Source organism: Rhinolophus sinicus, linkage group LG03 (genome assembly GCF_036562045.2).
Source record: "Rhinolophus sinicus isolate RSC01 linkage group LG03, ASM3656204v1, whole genome shotgun sequence".
Taxonomy (NCBI): Eukaryota; Metazoa; Chordata; class Mammalia; order Chiroptera; family Rhinolophidae; genus Rhinolophus; species Rhinolophus sinicus.
In genome coordinates, this window is record NC_133753.1 from 160864854 (window position 1) to 160877918 (window position 13065).

The 13065-nt window shown below is 40.8% G+C and overlaps 1 non-coding gene across 12 annotated transcripts in view; it reads right to left on the reverse strand.

Annotated features, from left to right (window-relative positions):
- Positions 1–13065, reverse strand: part of LOC109453655 (uncharacterized) — a 106855-nt gene that overhangs the window by 27812 nt on the left and 65978 nt on the right. For 2 of the 12 annotated variants that reach the window (XR_012495133.1, XR_012495131.1), the window contains exon 5: positions 5541–13000. This is a non-coding gene — a transcript (uncharacterized LOC109453655). Of the gene's footprint in view, positions 1–1154; positions 13001–13065 lie in introns of those variants that run through there. The other 10 variants (XR_012495132.1, XR_012495134.1, XR_012495129.1 and 7 more) reach the window with 10 other exon arrangements.

A 13065-nucleotide genomic window follows, 5' to 3' on the forward strand; every position in this document is an offset into this window, starting at 1 on the left:
TCCCCCTTATCCACGGTTTCACTTTCCGTGGTTTCAGTTACCCACAGTCAACCATGGTCTGAAAATATTAAATGGAAAATTCCAGAAATAAATAATTCATAAGTTTTAAATTGCTACCATGTTTCCCCTAAAATAAGGCCGAGCTAGACCATCAGCTCTAATGCGTCTTTTGGAGCAAAAATTAATATAAGACCTAGTCGGACCATCAGCTCTAATGCGTCTTTTGGAGAAAAATTAAGACCGGGTCTTATATTAATTTTTGCTCCAAAAGACGCATTAGAGCTGATGGTCCGGCTCGGTCTTATCTTTGGGGAAACAGGGAAGTTATTCTGAGCAGCAAGATGAAATCTTGCTCCCTCCTGCTCCACCCACCCAGGATGTGAATCATCCTTTTGTCCAGCATTTCCATGGGTATAGGCTCTCAGACCGTTAGTCACTTAGCAGCCATCTCAGTTATCAGATCAACCGTTGTGTCACAGAGCTTGTGTTCAAGTAGCCCTTGTTTTACTTAATAATGGCCCAAAAGCACAAGCTAGTGATGTTGGCAATTCGGATATGCCAAAGAGAAGTGCTTCCTTTTAAGTGAAAGGGTGAAAGTTCTCAACTTAACAAGGAAAGAAAAAAAAAAAATCATATACTGGGGTTGCTAGGATCTACAGAAAGAACAAATCTTCTATCTGTGAAATTGCCTAATTTATAAATTAAACTTTATCATCGATTAGTATATGCAGGAAAAAATGTAGTATAGATAGGGTTCAGTGCTATGCGAGGTTTTAGGCGTCCACTGGGGGACTTGGAACGTATCCCCTATAGATAAGGGGGAACTACTGTTTATGAGTTTCCTCATTTTTAAAGATAGTAATACCCACCTCAGATGGTCAGGGATAATAATATCCACTTTGTGAGGTCTTTCAAAAATTAAATGAGAGAGTTGGTACACCCCTTATGAGTATCTGGCACAGAGTAAATGCTTAATCAGTGCTACTTATTATTATTATTATTATTATTATTATTATTAACTAACATGTGTAATGTACCTATGACTTAGCAGAGGTTTGTTCTATAAATGGTTACACTTCCTACTTGTTCAAAAGCAGTAACGAGATACACTTTGATAAATCTTCAGTTATTCAAGCTAAATACACAGGCACATCTATCTGTAATTTTTAAATGTTTTATTGAAGTATAACATACATAAAGTGCAGACATCTTAAGTGTAAATTTAATTATATTTAACCTTGTTTTCAGGTGACTTTAAAAGCTAGTGTTTTCTGCTGAGTCTGTCAGAAGAAAGAAGATTAAGTTACCTAATTAAAAGACAGAAAAAGAAATGCGACATCAGATATACACAATTTTTACCAACAAACAGCATACATTTTATTTGTATAATTACCCACCATCTTGACTCATATTCTAAAGACTTGGATTCACTAGAACATTGGCAGTTGTTGCCAAGCAGAGGTGATACTTTCATAAAAGTGCCTGTAAGTTTGACCTCTGTAGCACCCCTGATTTAGAATCTTAATTTTTTTTCTTTAATTGGTTATATCTTGTAGGAAATTCAACAGCTTCTCTTGAAAGAGTTTGACAGACAGATGTTTTGCATTTGAGTGAAGCATAAACACCACCATCTCCTGGCTTTGAAAATTCTTTATTCTGAAAAATTTACAAGCAAATGACAATTCCCATTAGCAACTCCTCTACCTAGCAGTTGACATGTTTATTTTGGCAATAATTGTAAAGCTCATTCTGATATTCCTAAACATTCAAATGTGAAAAAGCAGGTGTCTTAGAACTGAAGAAACATTATTTTAATGTTATACTTTGCAACACACATTTCACCAAAAAATATAAGTTAGCTACATGTAAAAAAAAAAAAAATAAATAAAAGGACACTATGATTATGATGCTCTATTTGGCCTCATATCTTGAAAACTAAGTTGTAATAGGAGCCAGAGATTTGAAATGAGGAGTCTTTCATTCATATTAATAACTATCATCACTTTTGAGGGCCTTCTCTGCACTGGGCACTGTGCTCTCTGCATCATCGCTCGTAGTCTTTATAAAAAGCCCCATACAATTGGTATCATCCATTGTTACAGACAAAGAAACTGGGCTCAAAGAGATTATTATTTAGGCTAACTCATCTATGTGGAAGAGCCTGAATTTGAACCCAGGCTTCTCAGACTCCAATACCCTAGACTCTTTCAAGCACACACAATAATTTTCTTCAGTTGTTCCATGTTAAATATATTTAGTGTACTCAGAATATCATGCATGACTTCAAAGATCTGTTAGGGGTAGGGGGAGTGGAAAGAGAGCTAAATGTTTATATTCATATGTGTGTGTGTGAAACACACACACACACGCACACACACACACACCAAGATTCATTAGGGAATCTGCTTTCACTGAAGCTATATAAAACGTAAAAACCTCACTGGTGTGGACTATTGGACAGAAGGTCATATTGAATTACTGAAAAGTATGAATTTTAGTTTCATTTTAAATAAAATAGATTTTACTAATACCTTATGGATTTCAAAAATGGATTCCCATCCATTCTCTCATTTCATGCTCACAAAAACCCCTCGAACTAGGCAGAGTTTGTACTAAACTAATTTTACAGGTAAGAAAAACAAAGGCTGAAAAAGTTAAGTGCCTTGCTATTTAGCGTTAAACCCACACCTCCCTACAATACAGGGTCACCTAACAAATTCTTTCTGAATTACCCGATAATTATTGGATGAGACTGATATGTATTCTTATATTAATTATTCATATATAAGAGATGGCCTGAAGTGCTCAAAGATGTTATTTCAAACATTCCCCTTGTAATCACATTTCCATCATTCTTCTGTAAAACTTAACAAGACAGGTTTGCTAAATGAAGGAAAATTTCTGCCCAGATCCCGATAAAATTATTATAAATTCCAAATTAATAGGGTCTAAATAATTATGAGCTTATTATGGGGCTAAAAGCTGATAATGTTATTTGTTTCTGACATCTTTTTGCATTTGCTTCAGCCCCAAATTGAGCCTTTTATCTATTGCATTCCCACCCCCCACCCCCATTTCCTCATTAGAGAAACAGGACAAGAGAGGCATACAAGGAAAGAATTACTTGTATGTGAATAAAATTAATAACCCAAAATATAGAAGGGGGTGGAGAGGCATCTTTTTGGTAATTTATCATAATGTTTGGTAACAGCAATTTGCAGTAATGAAATAACTAATCTTTACTTCTCCTGGTATGTGCTGTGTTTATCGGTTTATGCTTTACTTACATTTTCTTATTACTCCATTTGTTAAATTATTTAAACTTACAAGGCAACCTCTAACTTATTAATAGTAAAGCAGCCTTCTGAAATGGGAGTCATGCAAACACTTATTTCATTTTTTATCCCTATTTTTAAGGTACCAAGCTGTTTCTGTCATTTACCCAGGGAATTATAGGAACTAAAAAGCTCAAGATCATTTACCACTGAGAACAGGTAACCCAGCTTGAACTCTAAGGGCTGTGAGAACTTATCTTTCTAAAGTAAACTTTATATAAAAGTCATCTGGGTGGAAATGTGGTTTTCCTCATGCTGGGTTTCCTGACGCTTTTAAAAGAGTCCTAAGGGATTAAGACGAGTGAGAGACAGGCTGATAGCATGAAAGGCCCAGGGCTCTTAGAGGTATTTCTTCCATGATTAAAAAATAATGATTTTTTTTTTTTTGTTTGCCAGGTGCAAGGAATAAACACTCCTAGATTCCCTCTGTTCTGTCGTTTCCCTCTAATCTACAAACACGCCACAAAGACTTCTCTGTTCCTTCCCTCAATCGCATTTCTCATTCAGACGTCCTTCCTGTTTGGGGTTCTATTTCTTACTTCCATTTGGTTCTTTCCTTTCCTGTATGGGCTTCTAGGTTTGTTTGTTTTCAGGTTTCTCACATTTTTCTATTTCTGAATTGTTGCTCTCTGCAGGACAATCTCCGTGTCTCACTCCTTTTTCATTTTGCTTCCTGTCTGTTACGTACCCCGTATTATTCATCATCTTTGTTTCTATTTATTTCTTTTCTCCTAGCTCTTATTTCTTTATCTCTGGCCTCTATTTCCTCTCCTTGATTCTCCTGTTCCCATCGCGATGCCCTTTGACCAAACATCCTCTCCCTACTCCCTACTTAAAGCAACGGAAGAAACGTGCCCCACTAGCATGGAACAGAAAGGATAGAATAGAACAGAAAGGTGGCAGACTGAACCCGGGAAGGGCGTGTTTAGTCATGTTAATAACTTCCCTGTCCTCTGTGGGTCCCCTGCAGTCTCCTCCACAGTCTGCATGTGTCCCAAGCCTGAGAACAAGGCAAACACAAGGTGAGGCCTTGGGGACGGCAACTGCGGAAGCTGTTTTTAAATTCAGTCAGGTCAGCATTCGTCTCAGAAACTACAAAACAGGATTGTATTTAAAGCACACAGTCACTCAGATCAGCTTTCCAACAAGCCAGAATCCATACCCTCTGGAATCTAAAACTAAAGGTAAGGGTAATCAGAATGTTTCCACTTGACCCTGAATTACTTTTAAACTACCTGTGGGAGGGTCTACTGCTGACCTCCAGAATAAACATTGCACTTCTCATGACTTGGCTATGACCCAGCCCCACCCTTGGCATCTTTTATTTTAAAAATATTTCCAGATATGTTTATAAATAAATCACGCGTTTTAGAACTGCCTTGCCCCCACTCAATTGTACAGCAGAGGAAAAATCCGTGACAGTGAACACTGGAAAGTTTGCTTCTCTCTTACCCTTCAGAAAGGGGAAAAAAAAAAAAAAAAAAAAGCATCATAGTAAGTATTTAAAAACCAGATGAATAAAGGTCTCAGAAAAACAACTTCACCAGCCCAGCAGTAGTAAGACAACCAAACGTACAAACAACTTGACCTTTCTTCCTTCCCCTCCTGACACCTGGGGTGCTGACACCAGGGGGGTCAGTCTTGAAGAATTGTGCACTCAGAAGTTTGGGGGCAGCAAGGACTGAGGAGACCCGTTAGTACTGCTGCTCGGGAAGGATGAGGACAGAGCTGATTCCATTTTTCCTTTTTCAGGCAGGTGTCAATGTGTTGATTTTGAAACTGAGTCCCAGGGAAAACACCTCACTGTTCAAATTCTTCAAAACAACAACAAACCCTGCACTTTTCACATGTTTTTTATTTTGACAAAAGAAGTCTCTTTTTAGTTTGTATTTTTAGGGTGAGGTAAAGCGGGGAAATTACCCTAAATTTGTAACGTTGTTTACAAGGATCCTTTCTGAGGTCAGTCCTTCCTGCCCTTCCACCCTGGCCTACTCTTTAGACAAAAGAGAGAAGGGCTGGGTCTTAGGAGGAATGAAGACAAAGGCTCAGGGCTTGAGGTTGTCTAATGTGGCACAGTGAGGTGGGGTCTAAGCAGAAGGGTGTGTCCCCAGGCATAGGACACCAGGAGTCCTTCCTAGGAAGGCAGCTTTCAGGCCGAGGTCTGCCCACTCACGTGGGCAGAGCTAAAGAGGAGAAATTACATACCGTCACCTGGGGACCTCTTGGTCCGGGAGCCTCTCTGTAATAGCATCTGAGGATTTTTGTGTTCACTTCCTGGCTTCAAAAAGATAAAAAGATGAGCTGAGAACTGAACCCATATAACAGAAGGACACACACAGAGAGGAATAAATTACATTCTCACAAATACACATACAAAAATTATGCACTGGGGTTTTAATTTTAGTGCTAATTTTTCCCCTCTAAGGATGGTTTAAAATAAAAAGACCCGAGAAACAAAAATGAAACAAGAACAATCATTGGCCAGGTAAGGTCCAGTTCCTGGTATTCTTGAGATTTTCAAGTTCAGTTGTTTGTGAACCCTCATGTCCCCGATTCCTGTCTCCATGGTCTCCATGGTCGGCACGAGAAGGGTCACTGCCTGGTCTCAGGGCCTTTATCCCCTTTGGGGAGCCAAGCAATCGTCCAAGTTAGGATGGTATGCTAGGCTGGGCTCTGCACCTCTCTTTTTCCTGCCACAGAGGGAGGGGTTGACTGGCTCTGCTTCCACCAGAAGAGAACTACCTCCAGGCCGATGTTCCCAGAAAAATGCACCAGCACAATGGAAATACCATGAACTCCTGTTACTTATTTTGTCACACAAACATCCCATGCTGGCATAGGCTGAGGTATCATCCTTCCTTTTCCTGACTCTTGTTAAAGACATGTGACTCGAGTAGATGTATTCATTTCCTAGGGCTGCCATAACAAGAATCCCAAAATGGGTGGATCTCTATTTAATAAGTAGAAACTTATTCTCTCACTTCTGCATGCTGGAAGCCCAAACTCAATGTGCTGGCAGGGCCACGCTCCCTCTGAAGGCAGGGGGGAAGGCTCTGTTGCAGGCTCTCTCCCAGCTTCTGGTAGCCTCGGGCATTCCTTGGCTTTTAGATACATCATCCAGTCCTGTGTCCTCTTACTGTGTTCTCCCTGTGTCTTCACATCTTCTTCCCTCTGTGTGAATCTCGCTCTGTATCCAAATTTCCCCTTTTTACAAGGACACCAAGTCATATTGGATTAGGGCCCACCCTAAGGGCCTCATTTTAACTTGGCTAAATCTGCAAAGACCCTATTTCCAAATAAGGTCACATTCTGAGGTTTGGGGGCTAGTACATCAGCATATCTATGCTGGGGGACACAATCCAGCCAATGCCAGTCACCAACCTTGCCGTTTAAATATTTTCTCAACTTATAAGAAAAACTACTCTCTTGTTTTGTGGGCCAGCATGTGGAATGTTCTGCAATAACTAGATTCAAACAAGCGGCAAAGGAGGGCTGCTTCCATAGGTTAAATAGTGGCCTTGGCTTTAGAATCCTCTGCTTAGCCACTTCCCCTTGTGTGGCCTGTGCAGTTGCCTCTTCCGGTTTCCATGAATGAAGTGGGAATCTGATTTGTACTTTCAACTGAGGTTTCTCTTTTCTAAGCTCTGCTCCAGCACTGGGACATATCAGAGTTGCCTTTCCTTTCTATAATAGTCGCTCTCACAAGTAACAAAACACTTATTATTGATGTGGTGGGGGGTGCTGGAAAAGGTGTTAACACAGGTACTTCTGGTTGCCCAATAGCAATTCACATACATTATTGTGCAGTTATAAGTCTGAAAGTGAAACTTAAGTGTTTTAAGATGCTGAGATGAAAATTGAAAAGAGTAATCGTTGAGGCTGGGTTGTCACAGAATTTTCTTAATACAATCAGAGCACATTTGGGTCAATGAACATCTCATCTCGGGTTCTCTAATTCTCTCAGCAATATTCATAACAAATCCAAGACAGCAGTTGTATCCTCCAGGGCTTACAAAGTGACACGGTTGATCACCTTTCATTTCCATCGCACTCCTGCCCTACCAGATTCTCATACCTTCCTCCTAACTTAGGGCAACAGATGTGATAAGCAGATGAGAAAAATGATGAGGTGCAAACTGTGGGGGCACAGCCCAGGTGGTCTCTGGGGGCCCCGGGGCCTGGGTCTCCAGCCTATGGCTCCTTTCCTTTCAGCTGGCTGCTAGCTCCATGCACAGGCTGGTGGTACACTAAAACATGTTGATTTCATTGACAGGTTGGGCTAGTTTTCAGTGTCTTGTTTGGACGTTCTGTTTTGATTTTGATTTTCCAGTTTTTCTAGTTGGGCAAGACTTGGGTAGATAAGTTGGATCAGAGGAGAGAGCTCTCACTTATCCCACTCTGACTACAAAGGTGCAGGTGAAATTTAAAAGGGAAATGGGTGAGAGTAAGCTTAGAAGAGCCAGGTGAGAGACAGAGCCAAACCCTTGTTTTTGCATAGAGCAGACAGGAGTGATTCATGCAAAAGTGGGAGGGAGGACTGGAGATCCTTTCTTTTTTAAAAAATTTTCCCACCAGTTGGAAAAATTTGTATTTTTCTTTCTGATAATCCATGAGCACTGTACAAAATTAAACAGCACAGAGAAAGGGAAGATTTCTGTGAGCTCAACACTTCCCCACATTGTCTGGGGGGGTGGGGGGCACACTGATGATAGTTCAGCGTATTTCTTCCAGACTTTTTATATAGGTTTACATCTCGATCTAAATAGAATCATTAACAGGATCATAACATTCTGATTATTCTGTACCTGTTCTTCCTCTTCTTATAGGGCAGAGATTTTTACGTATCAAACCATGAAGATGTAACCTATTAAAAAAATCTTTCACATTTTAAAATACAGCAATTCTTGCACAGATTCAAAGCATACAGCAAGCATACAAAATCAAATAAAAGTCTTCTGTCCTTTACCTCTAGTCCTTTTTCCCGAAGTTAACCACAAAACTCCACTAAGTTTCCTATATATCGTTCTAGAAAATACAATTAATAATATTTCCATATATGTACATATAGAAATTATTTTGTTCTGTACCTTGCTTTGTTTATATAATACGTCATGATAGTTTAAATCTATATATAGATATATCTTATTCTTTTAAACAGATCTGTAGTATTCCATTGCATGAATACATCATTATTTAATCAATCAGTTCTCTATTAATGGACACAAGATTTTGTAAGAAAACAAGCAATTCTAGAATAAACATATTTACACATACATCTCTGGACACAGAATAAAATATTGGTGCTCATTTCGCCACATTCTCACCAGCTCTGGGCATTAGCACTGTATTTACTGATTTATCTTTTTACAAATATTTTGCCAGGTTGGTGATGTTTTGCTCTAACTTTCATTTCTTTGGTTATTAAGGAATCTCATCCTATTTTATATGATTTGCTACCCTGAGTTGCCTGATCATGACTTTTGCTTTGGTGTTGTTGAAATGTTTATCTTTTTCTTATTGATTTATAAGAGGATGATTGTATTTCAAATGAAGACATGCATCTAGAACATCAATGATGCACCTCAAAGATTTAAAAGGCATGTATTTTTACATATTCATGATTCTGTAGTAAACTCAACAGACACCAAGCTGAAGTTTACATCTGTTAAAGCAAATTTTTCCTAATAAAGTGTAAATCATGTAAAAAAAAAAAAAAGATACAGAAGGAGAAAACAGCTCGTTTTCCAGTGTCTCTGGCCCTCAGAAGAGCACTTTTAGAGAGACAGTGAACATGCTAAGGAAATCCTTCTTATCTGTGTAACATTCATTCCTCAGAAGCAACTCTTTGCTAGCCTATCTTAAGATACACATCAGTAAAAATAATAAAACAATTCTAAGTGACAGATGTCCACTCATTCTGATTCCCCCTCAGTCCAGATCACCACAGTTTCCGTATGATACTTAAAAACAAGCCATTTTACAGAGCCAGTGACATCATGATGGTCAGCACTGCACTCGTTTTCACTCCCTCGCACACATTTTCCTACGGGATGAGTGGCTTCCTTGTTTAAATATGGAATTCACTGATCATAAAATGGATTCCATCCAGATACAAAATGTGAAAAAATGAACTCATGGGAAATGACCCTTGAAATGCACACCACCCTCAAGACTTGAAAGGATTTTCTATTTCATCAACTTTAGATGAGCCATAATAATAAAACATAAAATATTATACAAAGACTAGAAACATCAAGAGTCACATACCTCATAGTTCTTCCCAAATCTCGTCTTCTTAGCCTAACTCCTTCTCAGCATATACAGCGGGTCCACTTGGCCTCTCTCCAGGAATCACACGCCTTGGTTGGGCTAAGGGTTCCTTTTTGTGCTTCTAGAACACTCTGTGCATGCCTCTCTCCAATCACTTGCTGTACAATTTTGAAATGATATGGGAAGTGTCTTCTCCCCACCTTGATCGCCAGCTTCACAGGTTACGGACCGTGTGGTATTCTTCTTTGTGTGCCTGCCAGCTCTCACAGTGGCTTCTCAGTAATGACTTGTTTTGGTGTGTTATTGTTAATATTTTGAACTATGTGGAGAATAGCTTGCTCCCATTTTTGCTCAGCTGTGGCAAACACAGCAGATTGCCCACTTAACCGCCTTTGCTGCCACTTCCCCCTTTATCCTTGCTGACAGAGCTTTGATTTTGTTTGAAGGTTCACTCGCCACAAAGCTATGTGCTCAGGAAATGAGTCTTCTGGCTGAGCTGGCATGGGGACATGAATGGTGACTGGTCTGGGCAATCTTGGCCATCCCATTCCCCTGGCCTATGTATGGTGGCCCAATCCTAGCCAATGAGATCTGAGAGTACGTCATCTGGGGAGCTTTGGGAAAAGGCTTTCTTCTACTATAGACAGACTCATGAAGGAGATCCCACCTCTTCCTGGGCATTACTGTATTGCATGGGATATCTGTAACTGTGGCAGCTATCTTGCAACATGAGGACATCCTCAATGTGCTAAAGACTGCAGAGACATCTTCCATGGTTGGGCTGGAGCTGCCCTGCCTGCAGATTTCATTGAGAGATAATTAACCTCTGCATGTATCATAATGGTACATCACCACACTTCACAAAAATGGGGAGAAACCAGAAGGGATTTAGGAGCCCTAGGTTGGGGGAAACAGAGTCAAAATCAAAAGTTAGAAGGAATCAGGTTTTATCTTATGGTAGAGAAGCCTGTGTATAAACTTGGTTGCTGTTTTCAAGCTCAGGGAGGGTTTTATGGATGAGGTAACAAACAGTTATTCCCCATGACTTCTAAAGATTTAACTGGAAGAGGAAATTGAATTAAAGCAGGAGAGACTCTGGCTGGATTTAAGTGAGAATTTGCCTGTAGGGATGATAAAACCCTGTCATGGGCCACTGAGGATGAGAATCTGTCCCTTTGGAAAGGGACAAGAATGGAAACCATGAGTCTCTGAACAGTGTATTATTCACCTACTTAAGGCAATGAGAAAAACCAAATGACTACTGGAAATTTGTAATTTCATGCTACCCTAGATTACAGAAGCTACTGAAATTTAAATAGATGAGGAATCAGCTACAGACCCCCAAAAGCATTCATTGGGCTATAAGTTTGATCCAACAAAGCTGGAAATACCTGCTTTAGCCCTATCAGGCCAAATGTCAGCCTGACTCCAGTTTATAATTTACGTTGAACACACAATACTTACTTATCAGAGCTCTGTGAACAGTCACATGCCCCGAATGAGGACTTTGCATGAGAAATGTAGCCTCGGGGAAGGTGGCCGATTGGGTGCTTATTTCGGGGGTGTTCATTAGCAAGGCCGACCCTAATCTGAATCCACTTTTCTATGGAAGAATGTGAAAAAGAGTATCGGAATCGGTGAGTCCTCTGACCACGCTGACATTCTAAGGACACACAGAATTCAAGTCACCTGGCTGCCAAGTGCAGGGCAGCTCTGCTGAGGGCCACCCGTTCCTGAGTCCAAGGCCTGGGTGAAAGGAACTGCTCAAACAAATTATACTGCAAGTTGATTTACTAGCTGTGAAATTAGGGCATGGATCATAATGAACCCACGACAATGACTACCTCTCCTCTTACAACCAATTGTATATAAAGGCTATTATTAGCAAGATTCCACATTAACCCCAGGAGCTAATGTAAATACAATAAAGGCATATTAAAATCGGTTTTAAAAGGTTTGCTCTTGTTGATTCGATTATGTGCATATCACCACCTCATTTTACTGAGATCGCTGCTGGAATATTTCTAAACTTGTAAGGACAAATCTGAAAATGAAGAGTATGTGTACTGAAACTCATTCTTTCACAAATCAACAAGGACTCTTTTGGTCATAGCAGGCCTGTTTCTACTGAGGCTTTTACTGAAACAGCAGGAGCTGACACAGATACTGGCAGCAAATGTGAGTCCCCTCCCAGCCCCCTTTCTCCTTTTCCTTTGCACGGATTCTCCAACTCTCCTTTCCTCTTGTTTTTGAGACTCCCTTCACGCCCTGCCTAAGTCTCCAGTGCACTGGGGCACACACTCCTGACAGCTCACGAGCCCTGGAAACAGCCTGAGGGTTTTCAAAGACCTTCAGATGACACGTGGTGAGGAGCTGTGTGGGCTGCTGCTGTCTTATCCTTTCCCTCTCCCACCGGCCTGGTGCTTGCAGTGGATGGAGGCAAGTCTGTAAATTTAGTTGGTGCCAACCTGACTGTGTTGTTCTGGCCCTCAATCTTTCCCTTCAGCTCAAAGTACAGAACAAGCCCTCATACAGGAGGCTGGAACCGGACGTCTTAGCTTTGGAGTCACGCAGACCCAGGAACAAACCCTCCTCTGCCACCTAATAGCAGAAGGTCTTTAGGCAAGATATTTAATCTCTAAGAGCTTCAGTTTCCTATAAAAAGAGGATAATACCTACTTCCCACATTGTAAGGATTAAGTAACAGACATTTTAAAAGCATTTATCATTCAGTATCAATACAGAGAAGCAAATACCCCTTTTTACAATAAGAGACTTCTAAATACCTGCGCTCAGAACATAGCAATAGATAGTATGCCACTTGCACTACAGTCATTTCCTTTAAAAAGAAACCCCAGCATAGGGCCTCCTACCCCAGGAAAATATCTGCAGAGCCGAAGGACCTCATCCCAAGCACAGGGGAGACTATTTTCCTAGAGCCATGGAGGCGATAGCCACATTGCATGTAGCACATGCCTCCCTGGGACACGGGAAGGTTAATGAGATAACATCTAGGTGGAAAGTGCTGAGTGTGCTAAATATTACCATGTTGCAATTACCCTGATGCTGGAGCAAGCTTTCCTTTGTCCAGATTATTCAAGAGCATGCAGCTCGGAAAGAGAAGGTGCAGCAGATGGGATGTAATGTAGGCAAGTCAAACACACCCTATCCCAGGCAAACTGTTCAGTGACGTGGGGATCCGCAAATAGGGGAAGGACTTCGGCCTCTGTGTTGCTGCAGTTCAAGTGTTTCACTTTCTGGCTTTACAGTGAGATCCTGCCACGTTTCTGTGGCGCTTCCGAGAGGCCCCTGACTGCACAGCCGTGGTGGGCCCACTCCTCAGCCCCCGGACCTGGGGCAAGCCACACCACCTCTCTGAGCTTCAGTTTCCTTTCCTGGAAAGTGGAAAGAATAATCGCCACCTATTTCACTCGGTTCTGAGGCTAACAAAGCAAAAGGG